This window comes from Schistocerca gregaria, chromosome X (genome assembly GCF_023897955.1).
Source record: "Schistocerca gregaria isolate iqSchGreg1 chromosome X, iqSchGreg1.2, whole genome shotgun sequence".
Classification (NCBI taxonomy): domain Eukaryota; kingdom Metazoa; phylum Arthropoda; class Insecta; order Orthoptera; family Acrididae; genus Schistocerca; species Schistocerca gregaria.
The window spans coordinates 98016400-98033444 of record NC_064931.1 but is presented as its reverse complement, the minus strand read 5'-3'; positions in this window follow the sequence as shown (position 1 = coordinate 98033444).

Below are 17045 nucleotides of genomic sequence, written 5' to 3'. Positions count from 1 at the left end.
CCGACCACATGGGATAGTTCAATTCGATGTCACTTTCCAATGTTACGCTTCGACATTTAATCGACGTGGCTGTGTGAAGCAGCACGCCAATGATACCGTGTTTAAATTCTCAAGGGCTGTTTTTCCTACTCATCTACATTAACTTACATTTTACATTTTTAGAGCAAGCTGTCATTCCTTAGACAAAATAGAAATTTTAGCCAAGTCATTCTGTACCTTCCTACAGTCATTCCCGTACACCACAGCGCTATCAGCAAACACTCGCAGACTGCTGCTCACCATATCCGTCAGATCATTTATGTATATAGAGAGCATGAGCAATCATATCACACTTCCATGGGACACTTATGACGATACATTTGTCTCCGGTGAACCGTCCAAGACAACGCACTGGGTTCAAGTTGTTAACCATGACACTAATCACTCGGGAATAAATCTAGAAAATTGGGATCTCACACAAAAGAGGAAACACAGGAAGTCTACATGGTGAGCTCAGTTTAATGGTCAGTTTCCAGATGCCCTCACTCCATGTACGCCTACACCAGAGCATGCTACAGTGCTGTCCTACACTCAGTGCTGAGCTCTATTTCGGGCAGGAACCTGGTAATGCATTGTTTAACCTGGTACTGCATTGTTTACAAGGTCCTAGTGAAGCTGCTTAGCCGATGTTAGTGAAATGTCAAACGATTAACTGTATCCTTTAGCGAATTATGACGAATGTTTGTACAGTTTATTGCTGTGGTTGTCTTTTATGAATGTGCATAGAACCAAAAAGAAGAAAAGATGGTTATGGTTCAACATCCTGTCAACGACGTAGCCATAGAAGACAGAACCACAATCTCATTGTGGAGGTGTGGAGAAGGTTCTCAGGCATGTATTCTTTCCAAAAGAACTATCCTAGTAGTTATCGTCTTCAAAAATTTATGAAAATCGCAGTCCTCAAGACCGCGAGTCCGGTGTCTTACCTCTGCGCCATATCACTCGTTTATAGAATTAAATGAAGGGAGAGTGTGAAACTATGTGCTAATATGCACCGGCACCGTGACCGAGATTCTTAATGTCTCTTCCAAACAGAGGACCACTATCATACCCTCACTCAATAAGACACTACGGAGAGGTTTCGGGGCAAACACTGCACATTGGTGCTGGCTACCGCACAAACTTTTATGAGAGAGTTATTTTGCCACCAGGATTCTACAAGGCTATCACCGGACTGAGAATCAGGCCTCTAGTGCATTAGCGACGTCTGATGCGGGACATGTGCACTTCACCAACTTGTGGAAAGTTTTCCGAAGCTAAGAAACGTCAAAAAACGCGTAATAAGTCTCGCCTCATTGACATTTGTACAAAGTTTTCCGAAACTAAGAAACGTCAAAAAAAAACGTAATAAGTCTCGCATCATTGACAAAGATGCCCAAGTGCGGCCTTGGTCAATAAGATCTCCCATGGTGCTCAGAGCCATTAGAGCCGTTTTGAATGAGATCTCCTCCCTCACGAGTATCGCCCTTTGATATGTAATGTGATAAGTAGCAGCAGAATCTGACTCAAAATATAATAAACTGCCGCTCGAGAGGTAGTGTTTCGACAGCACTCCCACTTTACAAGCGAAGAATTCCCTGAAGTAAAACGCATTTCGGCTGAGGATGAGTTGGGGAAGAGGGAGGGTAGAGGCGGGAACAAAATTACTTACTAAGCATTGCGAACTCTGATTTGTCATTTTTCGAGGCAATTTAAACTTCCTTACTGTCTGGGGTATAGTTTTGTTGAAACCAGAATTGTTGCATATGAACAAATTTTTTTGCATAAGTTCCTAGGGATCAAACTGCTGAGGTCATCGGTCCCTAGGCTTACACACTACTTAATATAACTTAAACTAACTTATGCTAAGGACAATGCACACACCCATACCCGAGGGAGGACTCGAACCTCCGAGGGGGGCAGCCGCGCGAACTGTGACAAGGCGCCTGGGACCACGCGGTTACCCTACGTGGTTCATATAATGAATTTAAAATATATGTTACATACTCTAACCTTACTATGAAACAATTGTGATAACATAACCGCACTACTACACTGGTGAGCAAACTTAAGGACAAAAGTAACTTTCGCACGATGCGTTATGCCAATTAATATAGCTCGATGAAACTTGGACCAATATCGAAAGAACTGCTATAGTATAGTACAGAAGGTAACTGTAAATAACACGGACTGAGACGACCAGAAATAGCACCAAAGACAATAATCACTCTGAAGTCACTGCGATTTATGTATGATGATCTCATGGACATTACAAAAGGTGAAACATGGTTCTCAATAGTGTGTGTGATCGCCACAGACAGCAGTACATGCTGTGCAACGTGCTCCCATCTTGACCACGATGTTCGTAAGGATTTCTTGTGGTACGGCCTTCCACTCCCCCATCAGCCCAGTTGAGAACTGGTGGATGGTCGTTGGTGTATGTTAAGGTGCTACAAGACGCCTCCACAACGCATCCCACACTTGGTCTATGGCATTTATGCAGGGGGACAGAGCAGGTCTGTCTATTCGCCGAATACCCTCTCGTCCCCAGAGCACCTCCATCTGCACACTTCGTTGCGGTCGCGAAGTGTGATCCATAAAAATGAAGTCTGTGTCGAAGGCACCCCTGAAAAGACGCAAATGGGGAAGGAGTATAGTGTCACAATAACGTTGACAGGTGAGTGTACCGTATTCAAGGATTTGGAGGTCAGTTTACCCATGCAGCATTATGCCTCCCCACATCATTACACCTAGACTACCAAACAGATCAGTTTCGACAATGCTACTGCGTGCATGATGTGTTTGCACTTCTCGCCATATGACGTTGCCGTCGATGTGCAGGTGTCAACGGAACGCAACGTACCGTTCGCTGGGCGCTGCAGACGTCATCACCCAACCGCACTCTACCGAATCTCAGGCATCATCCTTACATTACATTGCTTTCATTTATCTGTGTGTTACTGGCATATTCGTTGCATGGACGCTCCTTTACTATACAGATAGCACAACCCCGGTTTTTGGACGCATCATGAACTTCACTATAGTGGCTATTCGCCACTCCTCTTCCCATTTTCCACTTTTATCTTCCTTGCATAGCCTATAGACACTTACGTATTTCGTTACATTAAGCTGTTAACAATTATTACCAAATATTTTAGCTTCCATTGGCAACACAACTCATTAAAACTTTTTACTGATGAAGCAGAAGAGGCAAATACGCTAACCTGCTAGAATTTCGTTTGCTAAACGGCAAAGACGACAGGAATCCAGACCAAATTTATTTCCAAGCATTACATTAGGGAACTGGAGTGGGTTACATGGCTGAGTTAGTATTGGGATTGAAGAAGAGTTATCTCCTTGGAAGTACAATTGTTATATTAGCTACCTTGTAGCACACTTGATTCTTTTCATGGAAAGGAGCAGTGAAATTGGGATGAAGACAAAGGGAGCAGCAGAGATCGCTATGATTAACGCAGAGTCAAGTTGTGTGCATCTTTTTTAATGGGACACAAAATCTATTCTGACCACGGACTATTTCATAGCACATACCACAGCATTTCAGTTTTAAAACACAACTACGCAACTACTATTTTGCAACTATTAGTAATGGAAAATAACTCCGATTACTTCGTATTATGTATTTACAATTTATAGTCTTACAAATTAATGATTCGCCTGCAGAAAATTAATTTCTTTCAATCAGTGTTAGAAATCACTCTAATTCATAATACATGCACTACAAATCAGCGACTTACAGGTATGTCTTTGTTTCCAGCCTTGTAATTAATTACTGAAATAATTCATCATTTTGGTTCTCTGTTTTCAGGAAAATCATCATCTTCGCTGTCATCAGCAGCAACCTCTCGCCATCCACTGCTGGATAAACGCCGCCTCTATTCGTTTCTATGGATTCCGTTGCACGCATTAGTGTTGCTCCTATGTGTCTTCTAACATCATCTACACAACTTCCAATATGTCGTCTTCTAGGGCTTCTTTCGTCTCTTCGGATCAAGCAGGAAACTTTCTCGGCCCACATGCCATCCATTCGCGTGGCTGCATTTCTCACACATTTCCATTACATTTTCAATTCAGTCATTGTATTATTACGTGGATTGTTCAATAAATAATGTCACAATTCTTTTCTCGGAACGTATTGTCTCTTAAAAGATAGACTTTGTGGTCGAAAATCAGTCTACACTTCTCCTACATGGTCTCCATGGCATCGTGTAAGAGCATTTGTCCCTTGTTGGGAAAAGTTCTTGTCTTGTGCTCGTAGCTATATTTTCATTCACGAATTACGCTTCGATCATCTTCAAAGTGTGTCGCGCACACAGTATCATTAATTGGCCCGAACAGATGGATGTCCGTGGACGCTATGTCTAGCATGAAGCAATGATGTCCAACCAAATTTGACGATGTGTTCCCAGCTTCGATAACTTGTGTGAGGGCTCGCGTTGTCGTGTTGGAGGAAGATTTCTTTTGGATTTTTGTAACACCGAATACGTTGAAAACATGTCTTGATACGGCTCAGATTATGCGCGTATGCGTCTGAATTAATGTTTGACCTTGTGAGCGATACATCCATGAGAATGACAGCATCTCTATCCCAAAAGGCCGTCATCATGACTTTGCTTCTTTTAAGGTGGTTGCGGGTGGTTTCCCTACAGTGACTGCCTTTTTATTTCCGGCTCAAATTGGTGCAGCCATTTTTCGACACCTGTAACGTTCCGTCACAGAAAGGCGTGTCCATTGGCCTCATACTGCTCGAGATAGCTCAGATGAAGTGGCTTTTCACTGTATCTTGAGATCAGCTGTGAGTATTCGTGGAGCCCATCTTGAGCACACCTTTGAATATCAGAGTCTCAATCTTTGTATGCGCATTTCCAATGCTCACCTATAGTTGTAGAGCCAATTGGCGAGTTGTGATGTGACGATCTGAACAAATAACGTCATCCTCACGAATCACGATGTGGCTTTGACAGGAAGTATAGAACGTGGCTCAGGTTCTGCTCTTCCTAACGCTCACCCATCCTCCAACAGCTCTCCTGACATTTGCAACATTACCATACACTACACACAAATAATTATGGATATTCACCACCCACTTCCTTTTCCGCAACCAAAAATTCAGATGCAGTAAGTTGGTTATAACGAGTGTCTTGCGTAGACGCCATTTGGACGGTTCGCTACTGCTTTATCATTCGTCGGAACCGTTGGAAACTTAGCACACATGTAGAAGAAACATCAGATCTGAAGCAATTTAAAGGACGTTTTCCTGTATATATTGACGGCTATAATTGTGGTGTCACCGCCAGACACCACACTTGCTAGGTGGTAGCCTTTAAATCGGCCGCGGTCCGTTAGTATACGTCGGACCCGCGTGTCGCCACTAACAGTGATTGCAGACCGATCACCGCCACACGGCAGGTCTAGAGAGACTTACTAGCACTCGCCCCAGTTGTACAGCCGACTTTGCTAGCAATGGTTCACTGACTTCTACGCTCTCATTTGCCGAGACGATAGTTAGCATAGCCTTCAGCTACGTTATTTGCTACGACCTAGCAAGGCGCCATTATCTGTTACTATTGATACCTTGAGTCATGTAATGTCAAGAGCGACGTTCGTCATTAATGGATTAAAGCTAAGTATTCCACCAGCTACGTCCGTTTTTCTCAATTCTAATTCCCTTGCCCAGTTCCAGACCTCACGCCAGCCTGCGTGAGCTAAATCGCGTGCCTTTCGGCCTCCTCTATTAAAACGGTGTTGGCTCTGCTGCCAACCACAACAATAATAAAAAAGTTTGGGGCGTTATTATTGAACGACCCTCGTACGGCATCCATCTCATCCTGTTCCGTAACATGCAAACTATCCTTCCGTGACACAACGGACTGTTGGACTCGAAATCCCTGTTTAATGTGCCGAAGTCAATCAAGACCATTTATTCTCTTCAGTGAGTCCACTCAGCAGTTTCCTTTGTTGTTCTAAATACAAAAACTCACCAAATCGTTCTTTGACTTCACTGATAATTTTTACTATCTTGCTTTCGATCAGTGTATTATGAATTATTTTAGCCCTGTTACAATTGATTTTCAGCCATTCTGTCAAATTTGCTGTATTTAATTCTTCCACTGGTTGCTGCTGTGCTTCACTAAAAGCAAATAGTTCAGTGTCGTCAGCAAACTGAGGGAGGCTTATGTTCCATTTATACAAATTCCTTCTCCGTTGTTCCAATTTATGCATCAGAATACTTACTTTAAGAATGTAGAGAATAGTTCTAGCGATATGGAATCTTCTAGACTGACTCCCGAATGTCCCTCTATTCTTGCGAAGAGTAATGGCAGCTACAGCACCGAAGCAGATGTATTTGGGTCTCTCCAAAAGAAATGCACACTATTTTTGTACAAATACAGTTTTCATTCTGCCTGTGTGAAAGTTTTACAGAGTGTAGATACATCCTTCTAGCTTGTTTTCAAACTTAGTTCAACCTGTTCCCGTGAGTGGCGCCGTCATAGCGTGTCTTCAAGATGGCTGCTACACTTAATGTTCGTCAGTAGCAACGTGATGTCATAGAATTCCTGTGCTGTGAAAACGAGACAGTGGGAAACATCCACAAGAGGCTGAAAAATGTGTATGGAGATGGTGCTGTCGATCGCAGTACAGTTAGTCGGTGGGCAAGCAGGTTACGTGATGAAAGCGGGCACAACAATATTGAGGATTGTCCTCACAGCGGCAGGCCTTGAATTGCACACACTCCAGACAATTTGTAGAGAACTGACGAATTGGTGACTGTTGACAGACGCATCTCAGTGAACGAATTGTCACGCTACGTTGGGATATGGGAAGGAAGTGTTTGCAGAATACTGAAAGTGTTGGCGTTAAAAAAGGTTTGTGCCACGTGGGTTGCTAGGATGTTGACAGTGGCTCACAAAGAAACAAGAAAAACGGTATGCAGCGAACTTTTGGAACAGTACGAGAATGGTGGAGATGAATTTCTTGGAAGAATTGTGACAGGTGATGAGACATGGCTCCATCACTTTTCAACAGAGACGACGAGGCAATCAATGGAGTGGCATCATGCAAATTTACCACACAAAAAAAAAATTCAGAACCACACCTTCTGCTGGAAAAGTTACGGCTAAGGTGTTTTTCGATTCCGAAGGACTCTTCCTTGTGGACATCATGCCAAGTGGAACCACCATAAATTCTGATGCATATGTGACGCCACTTAAGAAACTTCAAGTTCGACTGAGTCGTGTTCGACCACATCGGCAAAAGCAGGATGTTTTGCTGTTGCACGACAATGCACGGCCACATGTCAGTCAAAAATCCATGGACGTGATCACAAAACTCGGGTGGACAACACTGAAACACCCACCTTACAGTCCTGACCTGGCTCTATGTGACTATCATCTCTTTGGGAAACTGAAAGACTCTCTTCGTGGAACAAGGTTTGAAGATGATGACTCCCTTGTGCAAGCTGCCAAACAGTGGTCCAGAATTTTACTGTGCGGGTACACAGGCGCTGGTTCCAAGATGGCGTAAGGCAGTTGAGAGGGATGGAAATTATGAGGAGAAATGGAAATATTGTTCCTAAAGGATGTATCTACACACTGTAAAACTTTCAAACATGTAGATTAAAAGATGTTTTTTTTAAAAAAAAAATAGTGTGCATTTTTTTGGAGTGACCCTCGTACTTCAGGATTCTAATATAGTTCGAATTACTGTCTTGTTTCTCAAGGTCTGTTACACACTTTTTAGTGAAATTGAGTTAAAAGCTTTTACAGAATCTTTTAATCTCGGATAAAATGGTATTTATTAGTCACTGAACAGTTCTACTATTTCATTCAACTATTACTAGAAGCTCATTCATTTGCCAGGTCAAACTTTTGTGCTTTTCTATGTGGTTGGTACATTACAGAGAGAGGTTTTGAGATACATGCTTTTTGAAATCTGATCCAGCTCCTTTCTCATGAAATAGAACAACTATAGCGTTGTTCCAGTTTCGGGAACTGTTTTACTTCACAGACATTACGGAACCGAACTTCTCCACTTCCTTCTATATTGTTCTGCCTTCACTATCAGCCATTTACACTGGAACTCCTGGCGGATTTCGTTTCTGCTCACCTTTAGTACTGTATGCAACTCATGTCGTATATTTTCCGGAACGTCATTATTCTCTCTATCAACAATGTATTTTTCTAATTCAGCACTTGAACAAAGCAGTCATACAATGAAATCATCGGAGAATTGTACAATTTTCTCTCTTTTACCTTCTTTCTCTATTGCCATCTTAACTGATGAAATATTCTGTCTGTCCATTATAACTTTCCCTTCAGGTTTCTTAATACTTATATCGCTCTCATTATTTACCTTGCCAAATAATCATTGCATTTTCTGAAATTCTATCGAAGACATTATCAAATAGTTTTATTCAGTTCAGAATATCCAGGCATGTCGCAGTTGTCGTTCATTTGAAACTGTGATTTCTCCTTTATGGTGACTTTGTTCTATCTGATATTTTCTTTTCTTTGATTTTCTTGGTGCCTGGACTTCCTTCTGTTTGCTGACGTACATTTTAAATAATTTCAGCTTTGTTCTTTCTCTCTATAATTTTCGTTTTCTGAGGCGCTGAAAGTGTTGGGTTGTTTAGTTTGATATACCTCCTTAAACTTAAATAAATTTTCTCAATCTACATCTCTGAACTCTTACCTCAGATTTATTTTCCTTTCTTCTTTCTCGATTTATTTTGCCCTGCATCTTACAGATCTGTGATCACTTGTAATTCGAACGTGGCTGAGGGCCATAACATTCAGTACTCTATTTTAACTGGGTGATATGACAAATCCATTTTGTCTTTACAAGTCCACTTTTCTTTTGTCATGGATGAACTTGATAAGGACAAACATAGTATTTCTCTTAGCATACTCTACTAATGTGTGACTTGTGTCATTTTTAGTATAATACCAAATGTTTCTCATTAAATACTCGTTCTTTATCTTTATTTATATGTAGTAAGAATTGCTGTAATTTATCGGTTTTTGTGTCTCAATTTAGAGGTCTTCTAACTCCTAATTAGCATGTGTGTGCATTCGCATAAGAACGTGAATGATTTCAAAGGAATATACTATTGTTTTTAACTTTCTTGTTTACAATAAAGAGTAAATCTCAGTCTATTTTACTTAGTAGCAAAAATAAAATCACAAAATCATTTCTTTTTGTTCATCACTCCTTCAGCCACGCTATTTACAATCCTTCTGTATCCCGTTCGACCTTACTTAACTCCTATATTAGTTCCACTAACCTATTTTCGGATCAGGGAGTTCTTCAACTGACTGCCTCTGAAGAAAGAAATGATGGAATTTCTGTGATATATGCTATTGTCTGTGTAGCCAAACTTCGTATAGCATGGTCTGGTCGCAGAAGTACCTGGGTGTCCCTCGTGAAGTAATCCCACTGTCTTGGTACAGTTAGTCTATCATTCCCAACATTATAAGGAAAAAAGAAAAGCTCATAGGCAGTCACATTTGTCTCTCTGACAGACACTGGCTAACATAGGTACAAATACCCTCAATCACGCGTTGTACATTGATTTGCGGAGTACATATGTAACCGCAAATTTTATACTGGTTGGACAGAAACATTCTTAAAAGCTTGTAAGTGTGCTGCATCGCAGGTTCCGCTAATAAATAACTGTTAAGGAAAAAATTCGATCCGTTGCGCCGTTTCCGAGTTGATTAGCATTGATGTTAGCCAATCGGACTATTGCGCGTGGAAATTCAAGTGGCCCGCCAGACACAATTAGTGTCAGTTTTTCTCACAACATACACTCCTGGAAATGGAAAAAAGAACACATTGACACCGGTGTGTCAGACCCACCATACTTGCTCCGGACACTGCGAGAGGGCTGTACAAGCAATGATCACACGCACGGCACAGCGGACACACCAGGAACCGTGGTGTTGGCCGTCGAATGGCGCTAGCTGCGCAGCATTTGTGCACCGCCGCCGTCAGTGTCTGCCAGTTTGCCGTGGCATACGGAGCTCCATCGCAGTCTTTAACACTGGTATCATGCCGCGACAGCGTGGACGTGAACCGTATGTGCAGTTGACGGACTTTGAGCGAGGGCGTATAGTGGGCATGCGGGAGGCCGGGTGGACGTACCGCCGAATTGCTCAACGCGTGGGGCGTGAGGTCTCCACAGTACATCGATGTTGTCGCCAGTGGTCGGCGGAAGGTGCACGTGAGCGTCGACCTGGGACCAGACCGCAGCGACGCACGGATGCACGCCAAGACCGTAGGATCCTACGCAGTGCCGTAGGGGACCGCACCGCCACTTCCCATCAAATTAGGGACACTGTTGCTCCTGGGGTATCGCCGAGGACCATTCGCAACCGTCTCCATGAAGCTGGGCTACGGTCCCGCACACCGTTAGGCCGTCTTCCGCTCACGCCCCAACATCGTGCAGCCCGCCTCCAGTGGTGTCGCGACAGGCGTGAATGGAGGGACGAATGGAGACGTGTCGTCTTCAGCGATGAGAGTCGCTTCTGCCTTGGTGCCAATGATGGTCGTATGCGTGTTTGGCGCCGTGCAGGTGAGCGCCACAATCAGAACTGCATACGACCGAGGCACACAGGGCCAACACCCGGCATCATGGTGTGGGGAGCGATCTCCTACATTGGCCGTACACCTCTGGTGATCGTCGAGGGGACACTGAATAGTGCACGGTACATCCAAACCGTCATCGAACCCATCGTTCTACCATTCCTAGACCGGCAAGGGAACTTGCTGTTCCAACAGGACAATGCACGTCCGCATGTATCCCGTGCCACCCAACGTGCTCTAGAAGGTGTAAGTCAACTACCCTGGCCAGCAAGATCTCCGGATCTGTCCCCCATTGAGCATGTTTGGGACTGGATGAAGCGTCGTCTCACTCGGTCTGCACGTCCAGCACGAACGCTGGTCCAACTGAGGCGCCAGGTGGAAATGGCATGGCAAGCCGTTCCACAGGACTACATCCAGCATTTCTACGATCGTCTCCATGGGAGAATAGCAGCCTGCATTGCTGCGAAAGGTGGATATACACTGTACTAGTGCCGACATTGTGCATGCTCTGTTGCCTGTGTCTATGTGCCTGTGGTTCTGTCAGTGTGATCATGTGATGTATCTGACCCCAGGAATGTGTCAATAAAGTTTCCCCTTCCTGGGACAATGAATTCACGGTGTTCTCATTTCAATTTCCAGGAGTGTAGATGATAGCGCATGAGGCTGCTCGCCCTTTGGCTCGGGTTCGATCAGCACTGCCGTCTCATGTCCAATTTTTGTATCGTTACCTTGTTCGGTTTTAGGAAACAAAACGATGCATACGTTTGGCAACACCGTCTCTAGCGGGCCGCCAGAATTTGCCCGTGGAACGGCCTGATTGGCTAATTTCAATGCTAATTAATTCGTAATCGGCACACCGCATCGAATTTTTTCTTAACAATTGTCTCTCACCATAACCTAACCTTCAACAATCTTACAAGCTTTTCAGACTGTTATTGACCACCTTGTATGTTTTTATATGTCTACAAACTACATCGAAAGCTATCTTTGTATCCTTGTAATAATATTTGTATTTCTCATCAAACACAGAGAAATGATGGCAAATACATTTTGGATTGGAAGTTTTAAACTGTAAATTTTGAAGTTTTGTCTGTTTTAATTTGTTAGCAAAAGTTATCGATATGAAATTCGGCCTAAACCTTATAAAAAAACAATTAATTTTCAAAAAAAGTAGCTACTCCTTTCCATCAGTCCAAATGCGTATCACAATCTCTAAATGTACTCGTATACACTGAAACATGGATGACCTCCTCCCCGTTATTTTATGAGTATGGTTAATCAATTTGAGGTTAAAAAAATAAATACATCGGCTTACATCAATAGGAAGAACCAGCCCAATAGCCAGTTTCTGCAACGTAATATCGAAGAATGTGCGTGTGATAGTAAGCGGCGATCTAACACGGGTACTGGATTTAATTTCGACACAGATCTACCATAATAGAGTGCGTCCTCGAAGTCCAGCCGCACAATCTCTACATGTTAAACTTACCTGTCCTTATCTATGTTGTGGTTCTGCTGCGCTCCCATGTGTGCACCTCAGTGAACGTTGTATGACTACAGAACCACTTGGAAAGGGGCCGGTACGCCATCAAAGAAAGAACAAACTAATGTGGTAAAAATAGCTATATTATCGAGGACCTTTGACCTTCATTTAAATTGGTGTACAGAATTTACAACATCTGTGCAAAGTTCATCAGAATTGAGAGAGCTTGTGAGACTGAAAATAATTCCGATTGACAAAAAAATTCCGCGCTACCGAATTTAGCTGCTCGCACATAACATTACCATCGTTGCTACGCTCTGCCACAAGGGATTTACACACAAACCGTCAGCAAAGTTTCGACGCTGCCGGCAATACGACACGCGATTTCTCCTGGGTCCAAGAGGTATTATATTACTGGAAGCTCAGATCGGGTACAACTTGGAGACAATATTTTTTGTCCATACTGTCACATTGTGGTATCTGACTTTATGAGTGACATTATAGGAGGTATACCTAATTCCTTAATTTTGGTTATACCTCTTGGTCTCCTAATTGGTTTACAGCAGGTATTGTTATACGTAATAATTGTGCGTCGAGACGTACACGAGCCGAGTTAGCGTGTAGGTAGTGGTGCAGCCTCGTCGTTTTTAAAAGGACGGTAGCGAGGATGTTAGATTAGAACACAGCCGCTTACGTGGCGGCAGAACGGTCCCTCGCCTGACATTTAAACGTCGGTGTGTGGTTGGTACAGTACTCGATAGACGTGCAAGTGGTATTGGTAAGTAAGAACCTTAAAGTAAGAGAAATATTATGTATGCACAGACGCCTGTAGGTGCAGTGACTTTGTATTGTTTCTTTCCCTGGTTTCTGTTTGTGGAAGTGGTTACTTCGCTTTACGAGGGTGCATCTTAGCGACAACCTTAAGCCGTGGCCATTGTAAGCTTGCGTGGTTTTATGGGTTTTTCGGTCGTTATTTGTTTACGTTTTTATTTCATTCGCTGGGTAGCGCTCTTTTCTGTATAGGTATCTATTGTATTTTATATGACTCCAGTTCTTTGAGAGGTTTTTCCTCGTGGCCATGAAATTATATGATACAAATTTTTCTATTTACGTGTCATGTACCAGACAATCGCTGTTAGTTGACTTGTATGGATATTCTGTACATATTGTGGTATCCTCTCTAGAATGTTACAAAAGCTTTATTGGTTGTCTTAGTTTTTAGCAATGTTAATAGTCATCACGTTTAGCTGTAATATTTGAGATGCGCCTGAAGAAGGACTGTTGTGAAATATAGTCGTGCGTTTGAACTCTCTGGGCCAATGCGCCGACCGCTGCTACAGTTCTACAATTGAGAGGCTCACCTGTAATCGTCGTGTGACTGGGTCTCTGACGCCAGCTTTCCCTGTCGGGACTCGTCACTACGTGGAGCAGTGAGGAGCCGGCTTCAAAAAACAGCCGCATGGCCAACTGTGGACAGTGGTATTTGGGCCATTGCCACGTCGTGTTATTAAACTCTTATTTCCTAGTAAATCTACACTCCTGGAAATGGAAAAAAGAACACATTGACACCGGTGTGTCAGACCCACCATACTTGCTCCGGACACTGCGAGAGGGCTGTACAAGCAATGATCACACGCACGGCACAGCGGACACACCAGGAACCGCGGTGTTGGCCGTCGAATGGCGCTAGCTGCGCAGCATTTGTGCACCGCCGCCGTCAGTGTCAGCCAGTTTGCCGTGGCATACGGAGCTCCTTCGCAGTCCTTAACACTGGTAGCATGCCGCGACAGCGTGGACGTGAACCGTATGTGCAGTTGACGGACTTTGAGCGAGGGCGTATAGTGGGCATGCGGGAGGCCGGGTGGACGTACCGCCGAATTGCTCAACACGTGGGGCGTGAGGTCTCCACAGTACATCGATGTTGTCGCCAGTGGTCGGCGGAAGGTGCACGTGCCCGTCGACCTGGGACCGGACCGCAGCGACGCACGGATGCACGCCAAGACCGTAGGATCCTACGCAGTGCCGTAGGGGACCGCACCGCCACTTCCCAGCAAATTAGGGACACTGTTGCTCCTGGGGTATCGGCGAGGACCATTCGCAACCGTCTCCATGAAGCTGGGCTACGGGCCCGCACACCGTTAGGCCGTCTTCCGCTCACGCCCCAACGTTATGCAGCCCGCCTCCAGTGGTGTCGCGACAGGCGTGAATGGAGGGACGAAAGGAGACGTGTCGTCTTCAGCGATGAGAGTCGCTTCTGCCTTGGTGCCAATGATGGTCGTATGCGTGTTTGGCGCCGTGCGGGTGAGCGCCACAATCAGGACTGCATACGCCCGAGGCACACAGGGCCAACACCCGGCATCATGGTGTGGGGAGCGATCTCCTACACTGGCCGTACACCTCTGGTGATCGTCGAGGGGACACTGAATAGTGCACGGTACATCCAAACCGTCATCGAACCCATCGTTCTACCATTCCTAGACCGGGAAGGGAACTTGCTGTTCCAACAGGACAATGCACGTGCGCATGTATCCCGTGTCACCCAACTCGCTCTAGAAGGTGTAAGTCAACTACCCTGGCCAGCAAGATCTCCGGATCTGTCCCCCATTGAGCATGTTTGGGACTGGATGAAGCGTCGTCTCACGCGGTCTGCACGTCCAGCACGAACGCTGGTCTAACTGAGGCGCCAGGTGGAAATGGCATGGCAAGCCGTTCCACAGGACTACATCCAGCATCTCTACGATCGTCTCCATGGGAGAATAGCAGCCTGCATTGCTGCGAAAGGTGGATATACACTGTACTAGTGCCGACATTGTGCATGCTCTGTTGCCTGTGTCTATGTGCCTGTGGTTCTGTCAGTGTGATCATGTGATGTATCTGACCCCAGGAATGTGTCAATAAAGTTTCCCCTTCCTGGGACAATGAATTCACGGTGTTCTTATTTCAATTTCCAGGAGTGTAGAATCTGGGCTTTAGTTATTCCGTTTGCCCCTCTGCTAGTTAAGCATGTATCGTGTATCCCCTTTTGAGATTCCGACTAAACAGCGAACTTTCAATTTTTTGTTGTAAATCAAACTCCAGGAAGGAGACTTGAGTTTATGTGTATTTTAATAAACTAGTTATTCATTGTCTATCTGGGCTTTAATTTCTCGGCTCCTCCTTTTGTATGGTTCAAATGGCTCTAAGCACTGTGGGACTTAACATCCTAGGTCATCAGTCCCCTGGACTTACAACTACTTAAACCTAACTAACCTGAGGACATCACACATATCCATCCCCGAGACAGGACTCGAACCTGCGACCGTAGCAGCAGCGCCTAGAACCGCTCGGGCACTGCGGCCGGCCTTGAGTATAGAATATATCGTCTGGTGACAAGGTCTATGTTTTCTGTGGACTCCATTTACATGCATGTGCTTCACCCCAGGTATAACACTTTTCTTCGTGTGTTCACTGTGTTTCGAGTGAACTGACATTTATTCTTCCTTCTAGCATGTCTGCTCTTATGGGCGTGACCACCCAAGTTTTACTGCTTTTGCAGAATATGCAACATGCTGAAGAGCTCATGTTAGAGAAGATGGCTGCCATCACCACGACACCACTGGAATTCTCCATCCACCATTCACGAATTGACTTGTTGGTGAAAAGATTCTACACGGTGCACCCACCGTTCCAGATGTTTTACAAGAAGATCGAACTATGGACCAGCTACGTGGCCCACCTTGAGCTTGATTTTCGTAAACGCGCATTCTGTTTGGCCTACACAGGCCCTGAACTGTACCACCTGCTGTAGCAGCTCAACTCAGAGATCGAACCGCACAGCCTAGCTTATGATCGTTTGAAGTCATGTTTATTGGCCTATTTTGGGTCTCATGCGCACAGTACGGCCTACCGTCACAAGTTTTTCAGCTGTCGTAAGCTAAATGAACAGTCATATAGGGAGTGGGTAGCAATTTTGTAGGGTCTTTCGAGAGATTTCAGTTTACAGTGAACAAACTATTAGTGAACGCAGTCTTACGCAGCGTCACTGGCTAGGGATGGGAGACTCGTCCAACCTTCGAACAAAGGCCTGCAAAACGACCTCCGCAAACTTAATGACCGAATATTTCAGCAGCGTTGCAACACTTCGCACATGTTTGCCACCCCCTGATACACCGAAGCAAACCTGAGCACTGGCCGCTGCACTGGCCTGAGTCACTAACCACCAGCAAAGACACTATAGCCTGACGTTGCCCACAGTATTGGCCGTCTTGCAATAATTGTTTAGTAACTCATCAGCGCCAACAATGCTAATTTCGTCAGGCCAAGGGCACGGCCTGTAGGAAAGTGGGACGCAATGCTTAAGTTAGCTGTTCATGCATGTTGATGGACGTTAGTTGTACCCATTTGGACCCTAAGGAGTCCAGCCAAGATAATATTGCAGGTATTTATGATTCCAGAGTCCTAAATTTCCAAGCCATTTTCCCTCTCTGTGATAGGCTACTAATTTTGACAGTCAACACCATCACTGTGGTGTTCCAAATTGGTTATGTATCATCAACAACCAATGTCGAATGGGAAGAATATTCCTCCATGGGCTCCCTTTCTCTGGGAAAGTTTGCCATATGGCTAAAAAGCCACAGTAACTACACCATCGAAGTCAAAGTCCTACAAGTCAAGAACCAGGCAGTTCCCTTGGCAGCCTGCCATAAACATTTTGATGTGGGATTTGTTCCATGTCCTTGGCTTGGAAGCCTGTGCTTCTAAAAACACTATCCAACCGTTTGTCACTAGCTCATACATACAGAATCTTAGTTCAAAATGTGCCTTACGTTTTTTGCAACTGCCGACTGACATCACTGGCACGCAATGTCTCTTTTGCACTGTGTGATAAGCTTTGCCTTGAAGTACAATGCCTGCAGGCAGAAGGCATCCTGACTCCCATTCTCAACAGTCAATGGGCCACACC